Genomic DNA, 16838 nt, shown 5'->3' with positions numbered 1-16838 from the left:
TAATTTTTCTGCTGGCTAATAATATGAACATCTTACTGTATGTTTATTGGTCCTTGCTGTATCATCTTTGGAGAACTATCTATTCAGCTCCTTTGCTTATTTAATTTTCTTATTCTCAGCTTGACTGAGTTATAATTGACAGCCTTTGTTTGTAAATTGAGTTGTTTGTCTTTTTATTATTCTTATTATTTTAAACATAATTTAAATTTATAATTTTATAAAAATTTTTATAACTTTTATAAAATTACATAAATTTTATATAATTTTTATAACTTTTATAAAATTACATAAATTTTATATAATTTTTATAAAATAATTTAAAATATATAATTTAAAATTATTATTAATTTTATTATTCTTAATTCTTAAATTGAAACAACTTTTTACATAGTCTAGTTATGTCTCTTATCAAATATGTAATTTGCAAATAGCTTGTACCATTTGTTGGGTTGCCTTTTAATTTCTTTGATTGTAGCACAAATGGTTTTATTTTTGATGAATCTGGTTTATCTGGTCTTTGTTCTATGGCTTGTACGTTTGCTGTCATAGCTTGGCATTGCCTAACCCAAGTTCATGAATATTTACTCCTACATTTTTTCTAAGAGTTGAGTTTTATAGTTTTAGCTCCTAGGTTTAGGTTTGTGATCCATCTTGAATTTAATTTTTGTGTATGTTGTGAGTTAGGAGTCCACCTTCACTATTTTGCATATGAATTTTCAGTAATCCTCACATCATGTGTTGAAAAGTCAGTTCTTTCCCCATTGAATGGTCTGGGCACCCTTGTTGAAAAATCAGTTGAGCATAAAGCTGAGAGTTAATATCTGGGTTCTCAATTCTATTCCATTGATCTATATGTTTATCTTTATGGTAGTACCACACTGTCTTGAATACCAAAGCATACTATGGTAAGTTTTAAAATCAAGAAGTGTGAGTCCTCCAATTTTTTTCAAGATTATTTGCCCTTGCATTTCCTTACAAAGTTTAGGATCAGTTTGTCAGTTTCTGATAAACAGTCTGGAATTTTAACGTGGGTTGCATTGAAGCTGCAGATCAGTTTTAGGGATATTCAGTTCAGTTCAGTTCAGCCCCTCAGTCGTGTCCAACTCTTTGCGACCCCATGAATCGCAGCACACCAGGCCTCCCTGTCCATCACCAACTCCTAGAGTTTACCCAAACTCATGTCCATCAAGTTGGTGATGCCATCCAGCCATCTCATCCTCTGTCATCCCCTTCTCCTCCTGCCCCCATCCCCTCTCAGCATCAGGGTCTTTTCCAATGAGTCAACTCTTCGCATGAGGTGGCCAAAGTATTGGAGTTCCAGCTTCAGCATCAGTCCTTCCAATGAAGACCCAGGACTGATCTCCTTTAGGATGGACTGGTTGGATCTCCTTGCAGTCCAAGGGACTCTCAAGAGTCTTCTCCAACACCACAGTTCAAAAGCATCAATTCTTTGGTGCTCAGCTTTCTTCACAGTCCAACTCTCACATCCATACATGACCACTGGAAAAACCATAGCCTTGACTAGACAGACCTTTGTTGGCAAAGTAATGTCTCTGCTTTTTAATATGCTATCTAGGTTGGTCATAACTTTCCTTCCAAGGAGTAAGTGTTTTTTAATTTCATGGCTGCAATCACCATCTGCAGTGATTTTAGAGCCCCAAAAAATAAAGTCAGTCACTGTTTCCACTGTTTCCTCATCTATCTGCCATGAAGTGATGGGACTGGATTCCATGATCTTCGTTTTCTGAATGTTGAGCTTTAAGCCAACTTTTTCACTCTCCTCTTTCACTTTCATCAAGAGGATTTTTAGTTCTTCTTCACTTTCTGCCATAAGGGTGGTGTCATCTTCATATCGGAGGATATTGATATTTCTCCAGGCAATCTTGATTCTAGCTTGTGCTTCATCCAGCCCAGAGTTTCTCATGATGTACTCTGCATATAAGTTAAATAAGCAGGGTGACAATATACAGCCTTGACGTTCTCCTTTTCCTATTTGGAACCAGTCTGTGGTTCCATGTTCAGTTCTAACTGTTGCTTCCTGACCCACATACAGGTTTCTCAAGAGGCAGGTCAGGTGGTCTGGTATTCCCATCTGTTTCAGAATTTTCCACAGTTTATTGTGATCCACACAGTCATAGGCTTTGGCATAGTCAATAAAGCAGAAATAGATGTTTCTCTGGAACTCTCTCGCTTTTTCGATGATCCAGTGGATGTTGGCAATTTGATCTCTGGTTCCTCTACCTTTTCTAAAACCAGCTTGAACATCTGGAAGTTCACGGTTCACATATTGCTAAAGCCTGGCTTGGAGAATTTTGAGCATTACTTTACTAGCGTATTAGCCTCTTAAATTATCAAGTCCTTCTGATCTAGAAATATGGCTCTCTTTGTACTTACATAGATCTTTAATTTCTTTTAACATTGTTTTATAGTTTTCAGTGTACATCTTTTGTTAAATGTATACCAATGTATTTTGGTTTTGATGCTATTATAAATAGAATTGTTTTCTTAATTCCCTTGTTTTGTTTGTGTGTGTGTGTGACATCATTTTCTTCAGCTGTTTTCTTGCACACATCTCTGGTTTATTCAGGGATGCTCTTCTTCCTGTTGCTTATTATAGCCCTCAGAATTGTCTCACTTGCATGCTGATAGCTCCCCAAATGGTTACTTGACTCGTGTCCAAAACTCCCAAGTCTGTGTTTACAGTTACTCAGGGGATGTTACCACCTGAAAATCACAGACGTCTCGAATTCATCTCTTCTGGAGTGAACTCACTGATTAATCTTCAAATCTTCTTTTATTTTTCTTCAGCTATTTAAAAATAGCACTACCAACCTTGTTGCCTAAACCAGAACTCTGAAAACTCATTCTAACCTTCCTTCCTTACTTCTCATTCTACATCCTAGTTGGCCACAAAACCCTGTATATTCTACCTCCTTAGATACCATTATGGGAATGTAAATTGATGCAATCTTCTGTAAGGCAGTTTGGAGCAAGAACTTACAAAAAGTGTGTATGTTTTGATTCAGAAAAGGTGTATACCTTTTGATTTTTGCAGTGCCACTTAAAGGAACTTACCTTAAGGTAATGAGCCAATGTTGTGAGAATAGAGAAACAGTTTAATAAATCACAAATATAATGCATTTTAGGGCAATTTAAACACAATTTCATATATATGTATGTATAAAGAGAATTGTGAAAGCGTTTGCTACATTGCTAATTTTTTTAAATTGCATTACGTAAAGTGTGACTCTTGTTTTAACAATAGAAAATAAGCTCTAAAAGAGCAAGGATCTTGTCTTGTTGACCTGGATACCCCTTGAAGAGAGGAGGTGCTCTGTAAATATTTGTTGGTTATATTGGTCTCTCTCTGCTACTCTTGTTTCTCTAATCTATCTGTATTTCTTACCTGGACTTTGCAGGCACTTCCATTTTGCTCCCCTACAGTCCAGCTTCTATTCTGCAGTCAGAGTGGTTATTTCCAAGTGGTAAATCTGGCCATAGCATTGCCCACTGTAAAGTCCTTTGGTTCGTTCCCAATGCCCATAAGATAATTTCCAGACTTCTCAGCCTGGATTACCGAACTCTTTGTAATTTTGCTTCTGTGTACTTTTCCAACTCTTCTCTTGCCATCTTCCAAGATAATCACCAAGTCATGCCAAACTATCCACAATTCCCCAAATATGAATTTTCCTACATACCTACATACCTTTGGACATGCTGTTCCTTCTGCCTGGACCATGCGAAACAGCCTTTGTTTATCTGGCAAATTCCAGATCATCTTGGGAGACTTGGCTCCCCAGCCACTTTCCCTCATTTGAGTTCCTCCTCTTCAGGGTTTCCATAACCTCTTGAACTCTTTTCCAACCCTTAATATATATGGGATAGACGTCCCTTAATACATACGCGATAGATGTCCCCATCAGACTAGAGAGTCAGTGAAGGCAGGGACTATACGTTCTTCTGCCTTCCACTCATCAGGTTACCGCTGAGCGGACAACTTCTCCTATATATCCATCTCAGGGCTTCTCAGTGTTGGTCTGAGGCCTGGTACCAATTTTCCAACGTCTGTGACGAAATTAGAAAAATAAGGGCCCTGTGGTGAATTTTTCGGAAAGCTAAACCTATTTACATTTTGGGTGTTAAATGTACTCTCTTAATGAGATGATGTTGATAGTAGATGGGAGGGTGTATTTATGTCTTTAGTTGGCAGCCGATGTCAAAGTCCTAAACTTGTTGGAAATGTTACAGGTCCCTGGAAACCAAAGGTCTGGGAACACTGTATCTCATGGGGTGGCAGCAAGTCCCCAAAGTCAAAAGCCCATGAGTCATCCTTGGCTTCTCCTCCTTCCTCATCCCTCCACCCCCGCCACATTCAGACACTTAGCAAGTCCTGCCAATTCAACCTCCTAAATATTTCTGGAATCTGTACTCTCCTCTCCATCCTTGCTGCCAATTCCTTAGGACAGGCCCTCTTTATTTTCCTGTACAACTGTGGCAGCGGGCTCCTTATACTGGTCTTCTTGCCACTGTTCCTCTTTTATTCCTGCTCATCAGAATGAGCTGTTTCAAGAATCAAAAGGAGATACCTGTTTTCCACAGGATACAAGTTTCTTGTGGCATACAAAACTTCTCCCCAGTGGGACTTCTTGTTTTGTTTTTTAAGTTTTTTTGGCTGTGCCCAGTCTGGGTTGCAGCCCGCCAAGTCTTCAGTCTTCAATGTGGCCTGCGGGATCTTTAGTTGCAGCGTGCGAACTCCTCGTGGCAGCGCTTGGGATCTAGTCCCCCAGTCAGGGATCAAATCAGACCCCCTGCATCGGGAGCATGGAGTGTTAGCCGCTGGACCAGCAGGGAAGTCCCTCCAGTGGGACTTCTTGCTGTCTGTTTGCTCACACCTTCTCTTTAAAAAATAATAATTTTATTTACTTATTTGTTTGTTTTTGACTGTGCTGGGTCTTTGTTGCTGCACAGGATTTTTTTTCTCTCGTTGCAGCAAGTGGAAGCTATATCCTCTAGTTGCAGTGTTCAGGCTTCTTGTTGCTGTGGCATCTCTTGTTGTGAAACGCAGGCTCCAGACGCGTGGGCTTCAGTAGTCGCGCTCTCGGCTCTAGAGCACAGGCTCAATAGCTGTGGCCCACGGGCTTGGTTGCTCCTCAGCATGGGGGATCTTCCCGGACCAGGAATCGAACCTGTGTCCCCTGCATTGGCAGGCAGATTGTTTACCAATGAGCCACCAGGGAAGCCCTTCGCCTGGTTTTCAGTACCTTTTCTTTGCCAGTTGTTTAGGTAACACTCGATGGCCTAAGTTCAGTTGTCGTTGGCTACAAACCTTTTCCTACAAGTCTGAGTGAGTTGTGTCTCTCTGTGACTCTTAAAATACCCTGTGTTTATCTCTAGCTCAGCATTTCCAGATTAGTTAATGTTCATCTCCTTATGTCTGCCACCACACTAGGCTCTGAGCAAGGTAAGAAAATCTGTTCTGTCCTTTGATTCTTCTGTCCCCAGCACCCGCGCAGGCCTGTGTGCGTGTGCTCAGGCTCTCGGTCGTGTCTGACTCTTTGCAACCCCACGGACTGCAGCCCACCAGGCTCCTCTGTCTGTGGGCTTCTCCAGCATGAATATGAAGTGCATTACCTTGCCCTTCTCCAGGGGATCTTCCCGACCCAGGGATCGAACCCACGTCTCTTATGTCTCTTACTTTGGCAGGCAGGCTCTTTACCACTAGCACCACCTGGGAAGCCCAGTTAATATCTTAAACTTAGCTTGAAATAATACTCACATTCTATTGTATATAAAACCTTTTTTCCTATACAGCTCTATATCTCTTCCCTTTATGGTATTGTCACAAATCACATCTTTATTCATGGTCTACCCATTAACTGTAGGTTTATAATTATTTTCATATGCACTTGTCCTTTTAATCATATTAGGAAAAAAGTTCAAACCAAAACACAGTAATATTGGCTTTTATATTTACCTAAGTGGTCATTTACCTTTGTCAGTGATCTTTGTTTCTTCATGTGTCTTTCACCTATTGCCTAGTTTTTTTTCATTTCAACCAGAAGGACTCCCTTTAGCATTTCTTATAAGATGTATCTAATGGCAACAAACTCCCTCAGCTTTTGATTATCTGGGAATGTCTTAACTTCACCTTCTTTTTTTTTAAAGAAGTTATTTATTTATATTGGGTTGTTAGGAGGTCTTCCTTTGCTGTGTGCAGGCTTCTTCTAGTTGTGGCAAGCAGGTGCCCAGGCTTGTCGGCAGGTGGGATCCTCTTGGACCAGGCATCGAACCTGTGTCCTACTCTTATCCACTGTACCACCAGCGAAGTCATTTTTATTTTTAAAGGATAGTTTTTCTGGATTTTAGAATTCCTGGTTAACAGTTGCACTTGAAACTTGTCCTCCCACTGCCTTCTGCCCTCCATGGTTTCTGATGAGAAATTGGCTGTTAATCTTACTGAGTTTCCCTTGCAAGTGATGAGTTACTTATCTCGGGTGGTTTTCTTTGCTCTTTGACAGTTTGATTTATAATATGTCTCAATCTCCTTGTTTCGTGTTCATGTGCTTTCAGATAAAGGATCATAAAAGTGATGCTGAATTAAATGATTATAATTTAATGTTAATAATAATGACCATGAGTCATTCATCAGTAGAACATATCAGCACACTGTGCTTAAGAAGTCAAGAAAATGTTCAATGCTTATCTCAAAGAACTCCATTTAGGTGCTTAAGATGAATAAAATCAGTTATCCAAAGTAATTACTTACATGGAACACCCAATTGGAGAAGGAAATGGCAACCTACTCCAGTTTTCCCGCCTGGAACATCCCATGGACAGAGGAGCCTGGCGGGCTGCAGTCCATGGGGTCGCAAAGAGTTGGACAGGATTTGGTGACTAAACTGCAACACCCAGTTGCCTAATTAATTCCCAGGGTGAGTTGTTCCTCTGGTTCTCTGCAAAAGAAAAAGTATGCCTTGGAGGAAAGACAATTACAGTTTCATTTACAAATTCTTACCTATTTTAGTTTTAATTACTCTTGACACTATGGAATATTTACCTTATTATCTGAAATAGTCCTAAAACAAAGATCAAACTCTAAAATAAACTTGAAGTAAAAACGTATTAAATCATAACTTAATATTTACACATTTTTACCTTTGAACAAAACCTAATTTCAGATCCTTAAGGGTAGTAGTTGATAGAAATACCAGTTATTTCAACTTTTCCAACTGTGTCCTGTTTTCTAATCTTCTAATATAATTCCCTGATGATGTTCTTAAAATATATATATAGAATTTTTCTCAGTTCATAAAAAAATCATTCCTGGAAATTTTGTTGGCATAGACCTAATTTCAAAATGTGAGATGTTAGGTGTTAATTTTTAATGCCTTTTTTAAAGTCATGCTTTAGGTATTTTGGTTGCTTGTAGCATATTATATTAATATGGACACTAAATTCTATCCTGAGACCCAAGTATCTTATTCCTTTGTTAGTTTTGACGTTCTGCACTCTCTTGGCCTGTGTTGCCTCATCTGTGAAATGACTGTATAGAACCAGATAATCTCCAAAGTTCACCGTACTTATAAAATTACATAATTCTGCCACACAGGACTTTTTTCTTTTTTGACCTATATAATGAGCCTTAGAGTAATTTGAAGATATTTTGAGTTATTGTTGTTTCTCTTTTATTTCATGGTAACTCTTTACTTTTGACCTTTTAGCCAGATATCAGAAAAGTAGTTTTATTTTTCCTAATTTCTTTTTTGTAGAGTTAATCCATCCATAATAGGGAAGACTGAAAATCACATACCTTTAGTGAGGCAGTAATGCATGCATATTGGGTTTTTTCCCTAGAACAAAATTAAGAATTTAATATATTTAAGTTTTAAAACTACCTTTTCAGAATTGATGATCAGGATTACCTTATTAATGTAGTGGAGTAGATGGAAAGAAAAATATAAGTAATGAAAGGAAAAAACCTTGATCAAGGAAAAAGACTTATAATTCTTGTTTTTAAAATGGTGATTTTTTTCTCATTAAAAATTGATAATTCTCATTATATTGATAGTGAAAATACAATATATTCTTATTGTATGTAAAAACTGATAATTATCATTGTATCGACAAATAGAAAACACAATTCTGTAATTTCACCACCCAGGGAGCTAGCCATGTTATTAATAGCATCTTGATTTGTCTTTCTACTATTTTGTTTATATATGTAGAGTCATACTGTATGTATTCTTTTGAAGCCTGAATTTTTCCTTAATGACACCATTCTCCTTCCCTGGGTCAGGTTGGGAAGATCCCCTGGCGAAGGGCATGACAACCCACTCCAGTATTCTTGCCTGGAGAATCCCATAGAGAGAGGAGCCTGGCGGCTACAGTCCATGGGGTCACACAGAGTTGGACATGACTGAGCGACTGACACCTTCCGTTTCCAAAATATGAATCTGTATCATCTTTTTAAGGACCACATGATATCTGTGTGTGTGTGTGTATCCAGATTACTCTTCTAAAAAGGTTTTTTAAATCAATTTTTACTCCTATAGTTATGTGGGTCCATTTTCACAAACCCTCACAAATGCTGTGCCCTTTTATCATTTAAACATTTTTGTTACCCAGTTTGAGGGACTTATAAATAGTGTAGCGGGGAGGCCTGGCGTGCTGTGATTCATGGGGTCGCAAAGAGTTGGACATGACTAAGCGGCTGACCTGAACTGAATGGTATCATTTATGTGTCTTTATTACTAAAGTTTAACATTTTGTCCTGTGTTTCTGTTCCTTTATGTTTCCTTAAAAGGAACTGACTTCAGTGGGTTTTATGAGATAATAACCCAATTATCAGTATGTGAGTGAATTAGTGCAGGGATAGATTTACTCACCTAGTAAGGATGTGATTAGGAAAGATATTTGGCTTATGGTGTAGGTAAAATTTGGTTGCTGTTTTTTTTTTCCCTAAGACCCAGCAGACAGTCTTCATCACAGACGGCTGCCTAGTTTTGGCTGATGCCTCATTTTTCCTCAAGAGAGGCCCAGAGCTGAAGAACAGGGCTTTTACAGGTCAGAAACGGAGACAGAACTGAATGTTGAAAGCTGGCCAGAGTGTTCCTGCTCTCCTTGTGACTCGGGCCAGAGCTGCTCACTTTGCTTTCAAAATGATCACTGCACTCCTGTATTTCTGAGATCGAAATATATTTTTCAGGCTCTGTTGGGTGAATTACAGTCTGTCATTTTCTAACTAGACAAGGGAAGGACTCAAGAGATGAGAGTCTAGGAGATCAACAGTCTTCAGCTTTATTTTAATTTTCCTGTAAAATTTCCGATACATTTTTGTTTTTTCAGCCCAGGAGGTAACATATATACCGGTATAGCCAAGCTAAGCGAAGACCTTTGAGACTTGGCATTACCACCATATCTGTCAGCAGTGGGTCTCATTTACCATAAGGAAGTCTCTGCCCCCAAAGGTGTGCCCCATACGGAGGTAGGCTTGCAGAGTGGTCAGCAGATCAGACTTGGAAAGCAGGCAACCAGGTTTCAGATCCCGTCTTCACCATTTACAGTGCCTGGGCCTTAGACAAGGCACTCTCTATGACTGTTTCTTGAGATATACTCTGTGTGCGTGCTCAGTCGTTCAGGCGTGTCCGACTGTCTGTGACCCCACGGACTTTAGCCCACCAGGCTCCTCCATCCGTGGGATTCTCCAGGCAAGAATACTGGCGTGGGTTGCTGTGCCCTCCTCCTTCCCAACTCAGCTGTCAAACCTGCATCTCTTTCTTTGGCAGGCGGATGCTTTGCCACGGAGCCACCTGGAAAGCCCAGAGATAGACTGTGCATGCCATCAAGTTCACCCATAGACACGGGTACAGTTTGGTGGTCCTTTAGGATGTCTACTGAGTTCTGCAGCCATCACCATGATGTAATTTTAGAACATTTTCTTACCCTAAAAAGAAACAAATCATTCTTCGTTCCTTCATCCCTCCTCCTCCACCACCCCTAACCCTGTGTGCTGAGTCACTCAGTCATGTCTGACTCTTTGTGACCCCGGGGATTGTAGCCCGCCAGGCTCCTCTGTCCATGGGCTTCTCCAGGCAAGAATACTGGCGTGGGGTGCCATTCCCTCCTCCAGGCATTCTTCCTGATCCAGGGATCCAACGCACCTCTCTGATATCTCCTGCATTGATTGGCAAATGGGTTCTTTACCACTGTCGCCACCTGGCAACCCCCAGCCCTAGGCAACCACTCATGTACTCTCTGTCTGTATGGATCTGCCTATTCTGGAGGTTTCACATAAAAGGAATTAGGAAATACTTGGCCTTTTGCGAATGGTACCCTTCAGTGAGCATAATCTTGTTGATTCTTGTTGATTCATGTCACAGCATGTATCTGTGCTTCATTCCTTTTGTTACTAAATAATATTCTACTCTGTGGATGATACCATGTTATATTCATCCATTTAGCAATCGATAGACATTTGGCTTGTTTCTGTTTGGGGCTATTAGATGCTGCAGTGAATATTTGTGTACGTACGTCTGTCTCTTCACCTATAAAGATGAGTACCATTTCATAGAGTTGTTATGAGGAACAAAAAAGTCAAAATACGCAGAAGTGACTAGTGAGGAGCAAACCAACAGCTCTTTGGGCTATATTGTCGGGTAAATGGGGTACTGTATACTGCTCCGTTCACATTCAGAATGAACGTGAAATAATAGAATTCAGACTCCTTTCATAGTCCTCTAGCAAGCACAGTCTCTGCTGCTTAGTCACCCAGTCGTGTCTGACTCTTTGCAACCCCATGGACTGTCGCCCGCCAGGCTCCTCTGTCCATGAGTTGGTAAATGGTGTTAATTTCTTTATTTTTAATGTATTTATTACTTTATTTGGCTGCACTGCATCTTCATTGCTGCACTCAGGACTTTGATTGCAGTTGCAGCATGTGGGACCTTTAGTTGCAGCCAGTGGGATCTAGTTCCCTGACCAGGGATCAAACCCAGGCCCCTTCCCTTGGGAGTGCAGAATCTTAGCCACTGGACCACCAGGGACGTTCCAATGGTGTTTATTCTGTTAGTAATCAGGACGTAAGCTCCGGGAGTTGGTGATGGACAGGGAAGCCTGGTGTGCCGCAGTCCATGGGGTCACAAAGAGTCAGACGCGACTGAGCGACTGAACTGAACTGAACTGAGTCAAGACGTAATGGTCCCTAATTTTCTTAGTCAGCAGTCTTCTTCTTTTTATAGAGTTGACTTTATGCTGTTGTTGACCTTAGGAAACTCTTTTGTACTGGAGCTGGCTGAAGCAAAAGTGTGAAAGTCATCGTTGTCTAGCTGCCTCTATTTTTCTTTCTCTTGATTTTGGGGAGATGGTGTTCCACATGGTGACTCAGAATATTTTGCTTCTGCTACCATTCTCTTCCCTTTAGGAGACATAAAATAGGTTTCTGTGATTTCCTCATGTGTCTTAGCTGGTTTCCCGTAATAGCATGTAGTTAGCATAACAGTGATGTTATTCCCTCTTTCTTCTGTCTGCGCCTTTCAGTCACATAAGATGCATTAGGCATTGGAAGGCTTGTGCTTGAAATATGAGTGCCTCTGGTGTTTGCTCTGGGCTTCCCAGGTGGTGCTAGTGGTAAAGAACCCGCCCGCCAGTGCAGGAGACATAAGAGACTCGAGTTCGATACCGGGGGCAGAAAGATCCCCTGCAGGAGGGCATGGCAACTCACTCCAGTATTCTTGCATGGAGGATCCCATGGACCGAGGAGCCTGGCAGTCTGTGGGGTCGCAAAGAGTCAGATATGCCTGAAACAACTAGCACACAGGGTGCTTGCTAGAGGACTGTGAAAGAGAGTTGACTTCTGTTATTTTATGTCCATTTTAGGAATGCGTCTTGATGTGAGCAGAGCAGTATGCAGTATCCCATACGCCCATTAAGACAGTCCACATGGCTTACTTGAGGCCCAGCTTGTAGAACACCAGTGTTGCCCTACTGGGAGATAGCAGCGCGTCTCCATATACACAAGTTTTACTTTTGCTGTCTTTTAAGTATTCACTGTAGTACACGTCACATCTCATAACCTTGCTCAGTTTGGGGGCTCCCCATCTTATTTGTAAAACACTTTTGGATTAGTGTATGCAAAAATATAAACTCGTAGATCTACACTGCCGGTATATGTGGATAGAAGCAGAAACTAAAGATGAACTGGAAGAAAGTGAACGGTGAGGCTTCCTTATGAACATACTTTCTAAGGCTATAAAGAATAAAAATGGTTTAGTAAATAAGAAGTGTTGACTTTGCATTCCCTTAGCAGATAGTGGGAGCCTTCAGGGTAACTGTACAATCACAAAGGGGTTTCCCTAAATGGGGTTACTACTGATTTGGCGTCCCTGTGCATTTCCACTTTTCCGCAAGAGCTAGTGGAAGGGTGCTTGCTTAGCTAAGGGTTTTAGGAGTACACGTCTCTGAGCATTGGACTCAATCTTTAAATGAACTAAACTCAGGATCTTTGTATTATTTCTTCTCTTCACTTCCTCTTACCAACTGAGGCCTTTCTGGTTCTAGGTTCCATATTCCTGTTTGCTATGAGCTTATCTCTCTTTCTTCCTTCCTTTGTTTTTTTCCTCCTTAACATGCCCCTGTGGTCAGACAAGGAACCACAAGGAGGACTCCTGGGAAGAAGCCGCATGGGTCCTTGGGAGACATTACTTAGTCAACTCTGCGGCTGTCAATTACTCCCCTGGCGGGCACACGCATGGGGGACCCTCTTAAGGCAAATAGTCTCCCAGCAAATCAGGGAACTGGGGTATTCACCCCCCTGCTGTGTTGTTGTTTAGTCAGTCGTGTCTGACTCTCTGACCCCATGAACTGCAGCACGCCAGTCTTCCTGTCCTTCACTGTCTCCTGGAGTTTACTCAAACTCATGTCCATTGAGTTGGTGATACCATCCAGTCATCTCATCCTCTGTCACCCCCTTCGCCTCCTGCCTTCATTCTTCCCCAGCAGCTTGAGCTTAATTCATTTTGTCTAACATATAAGATGTATTTGAGGTCAGATATTGATGTTTAAAGTCATTTAATTGTTTCAGAATGTTTATAGATGTCTTAGGACTTTTTTGTTTTAAGTCGTATAGAACCCAACTCACACGGAATAAGCACCAAACCAACATTACAAGCTCATGTACGTAGTGAATCCAGGGGTAGGCTGGGCTCAGATGGATCTAGGTGCTGTACTGATGTCATCCATAGTCTTTGCCTGTTATCTGCCCGCTCAGGCTGTCTTCAGTGCTGGCTGCATTCCACGGTGGGTGCACTGAAGTGGTGGCAGAGACGGCCAGCAGCAGCTGCAGGCTAATCACTTGGCAGTTTGGTAATCCCAGAATAAAGAGAGCTCTACTTTCCCAGAAGTTCTAGTAAAATTCCCTGGACCACTTCTCATGGTCCTGCCCATCCCTGAATCAGTCATTATCACTGTGTCCAGGGTAGGGTACATGCCATCCTATACAGGCGCCCCACAGCTCTGTTGCCTGAGTATGGCCTAGAAATGGTTCCTTAGGAAAAAGTGATGGTATGGTTTCCAGAAGAGATCATGGATGTTGGAAATGGAGACATCACAGACATCTCTCTGTAGTAGGATGTGGAATGAATTTACTCTGATGTTGATATTAAAGTTTCACATAGTATTTGTAGATTTAGTACATAGCCATTTACTACTTGTAGTTTACAAGTTTACCTATTAGTTGTCTTTCCCACAACTGGGTATGACACTCTTAATTAAAACGGTACCCGTCTTAGATCTGTTGGAATCTCTAAAACCAAGCACAGTGCCTGCACATGGCAGGTACTGATAAACGTTTACAGATGCTGCTGAAATGGTGCTTCCCTTCTAGCAGTATGCTCATTACTGCTGGCAGCAAATACTTCTGGAATTACACCATTCAGTGCTGGTTGAGAATAAGCACACATAGTCTATATTTAATGAGCAAAAGGAGAATACCCTGGCCAGTATCCCATAGTGTAGCGCTAGTGGAATGTGTGAACATAAATTTGGTGCATGCAAGCTATAACCACAGAAGGTGCTCTGTGGGCCATAGAGGAAGAGAGTAGAGATTTTTTTTTTTTAATTTCTCAGTTCTGAAGACTGCCGATAGTTCAAATAAAATTTTATTTAGCACTTTTAGGCAGCTGTGCCAGACATCTCACAGCTCTTTGATGTCCAAACGTTCAAGAGTGTGGAAAAAAAAGTGACAGGAAAAAAAATCCTCATAGAACTTCCTGTGACAGGTCAGAGTTTAATCACAGCAAATAATGCAGATTTCCCTTCAATTATAACCAACCACAATAGAAAGGCAGGGAATGTGTTTACAGAGCATGTTGTTTGGGAGGCCTTTGTAAATTGTTAATCTTTGGAAATCCCAGACCTATTGGACATAATCCCATCCATTAGACGAAGACAACTTGCCTATGCAATAGATCCAGAATAGCAAGTTAAGTGGAGAACACGGACAGGAAGCAGTCGCTCCAAAGTACAATGGGTAGGATGCAGAGTTAATTCATGGAGATATTTTGTTATGAGATGATTACATCACTAGGACAGCTGGAAAGCTGAGTGCAGCGCTGGACCGCAGTGCTTGCTCTCTGCCCTGCAGCTGGGGTGTCAGGACAACAGAGACAGGGAGAGGATTGCTTTATGGGATAGTTAGGGGCTTGTCTGACTTAATTGTGAAATGATAATGACCTCTCTGCCCTTTTTTGGATCATGTTTCTTGCAGCTAAATTGGATTCATAGACTCAGTAAGCACTGAAGAAGCACTTTCCATTTCTGCTTTTTGAATATTCACTTGGATCGCATTAAGCTAAGCCCTAATGGATAAGTTTTGAATGGTAGTTCTCATTTCCTCTAAAAGTCATCTGAGATATTTTGTTCATCTTCGGCACAGTGTGATTATATTTCTCTAACAGCGCTGTAGTTATGCAATCGCTGAAATGGTATTTTTGTCAGTTTACTGAATAGCAAAGAGATTTTTTTTTTTAAGTTTTAGAAAGCTTTAAGATGTTGATCAACACAGGAGATCAGACAGTTGAAGTTGTTTCCCAGGGTTTATGTTCAAGTGTTCAGACCTGTCTGGCCCTTTTGTTTTGCAAGTGTAGGGGCTCTAGGCAGCCTGGCCACATTCCTTATTGATTTATATAAATATATTACAGATTGTTAACCTCCTGCCAAATACCAGGGATTTCAGTTCTTGTTTAGCTCAGTTGCTTTATGTGAGTCTGATCTGGTATATTAAGGCATCTATCTTCTCTTTATTGCTCACCAAAGTGATTACTATTTGCTTTGGGCGGATTCCAGATAGAGTCATTGTGGATGAGAAAGCATCCAAAATATTATGTTCTAAAATTCCTAAGATTAGTATTTATAACTGTTGATTCAAAGTGCATTTTCTACCCATTATCACTAATGTCCTGAAGGAGGAAATGGTAACCCACTCCAGTATTCTTGCCTGGAGAATCCCATGGACAGAGGAGCCTAGTGGGCTATAGTCCACAGGGTCGCAAAAAGTCCTACACGACTAAAGTGACGGAGCACGCAAGCACGCAAACAATTAAGTCAGACTAAATTTCATGTTTAATGTAGAGTAGTATTTCCCAAAATGTCTTCTATGGATTATTGAGTCTGTAGGATGTTGATGGCCAGCACTGGAGTCCAAAGCCTACAGGTTCTTCTAGGATTTTTACTTCTCTTGATGCCACCTTTGAATTTCTAAGGAAACAGTAATAGGCTCCATTTCCCAAGTGAAATTATTGTTATTATTCATAGTATCAGGTAAAATTTTATCTTAAAAAATAAAAGTAATTGTCTCATTGAACCAGAATGAGCCACTTCTACTGAGCACCCTTCTTTTCATAGCCTAGAAGAATATATAACTATATGCATTAAAAGTTATACAAGAATATTCTACTCTGTGTCTCTTTAAATATGTCTCTCTTAAAACTCCACTTTAAAAAATATTGCCAGTGAAACTTAGTGCCTTTTCTCCATGGCTCATCATTAGGGGCAGTTAGCAGCGACCCCAGGGAGCTCACACTTGGATATCGCAAGTGTGGAGTCAGTGCTACAGGCAGCAACAGTGAATCTTAAGAAATGGCAGAGTGCTATAACTTTGAGAAAAATAACTTGGATGGGTTAGATGTTATTCTTGCATTGTGACACGCAGAGTGTTTAAAGACGGTTTCAGTGAGATGAAGCAACGTAGCGTACTGCCAGGGGTGTTAGGTAACTAGCAACGGTTTGGGAGCAGGTGACCCTTTGGTTTAGCAGTGTTTTATGCTTCATTCTCTAGTCATGTCCCTGTCAGTGTTGTTTTTTTTTTTTTTCTTTTGAAAATTACTAAAATGTCTGATGTATACAGACCATAAGTGCAGTAGGAACTGAAGTTACTAGATCTTTACTGACTGGAGGCAGTGATAAGCAATGTATTTTTATTAAGGAAATGTTCTATTGATAATAAAAACATTTTAAAAGTAATGTGTAAGAAGCATAGCTGTAATGATGCAGTTCTCATGTTTGTATCTGGTTTTAATACACTCCAGTTTTGGTTCATTGCTGTTTTGTTTTATCACAAAAATAGAAGCAACTGATATAAAGAAGTTTGGTGATTGTGGAAGAAAAAAGTAAAACTGTCAAAGAATATGGGTTTAGTGGAAAGAAGATGGTTCAAAAGAGCCAATGAATAAATGGTAGTTACCTCGAATTCCAGTGGTCATGTATGGATGTGAGAGTTGGACTGTGAAGAAAGCTGAGCACCGAAGAATTGATGCTTTTGAACTGTGGTGTTGGCCAAGACACTT

General features: G+C 40.6%; 1 protein-coding gene across 2 annotated transcripts in view; it reads left to right on the top strand.

Annotated features, from left to right (window-relative positions):
* CDK6 (cyclin dependent kinase 6) overlaps positions 1-16838 on the top strand; it is a 242224-nt gene that overhangs the window by 42305 nt on the left and 183081 nt on the right. The window lies entirely within an intron of this gene.

Source organism: Muntiacus reevesi, chromosome 6, assembly GCF_963930625.1.
Source record: "Muntiacus reevesi chromosome 6, mMunRee1.1, whole genome shotgun sequence".
NCBI lineage: Eukaryota > Metazoa > Chordata > Mammalia > Artiodactyla > Cervidae > Muntiacus > Muntiacus reevesi.
This window is presented reverse-complemented; position numbering and strand designations above follow the sequence as displayed.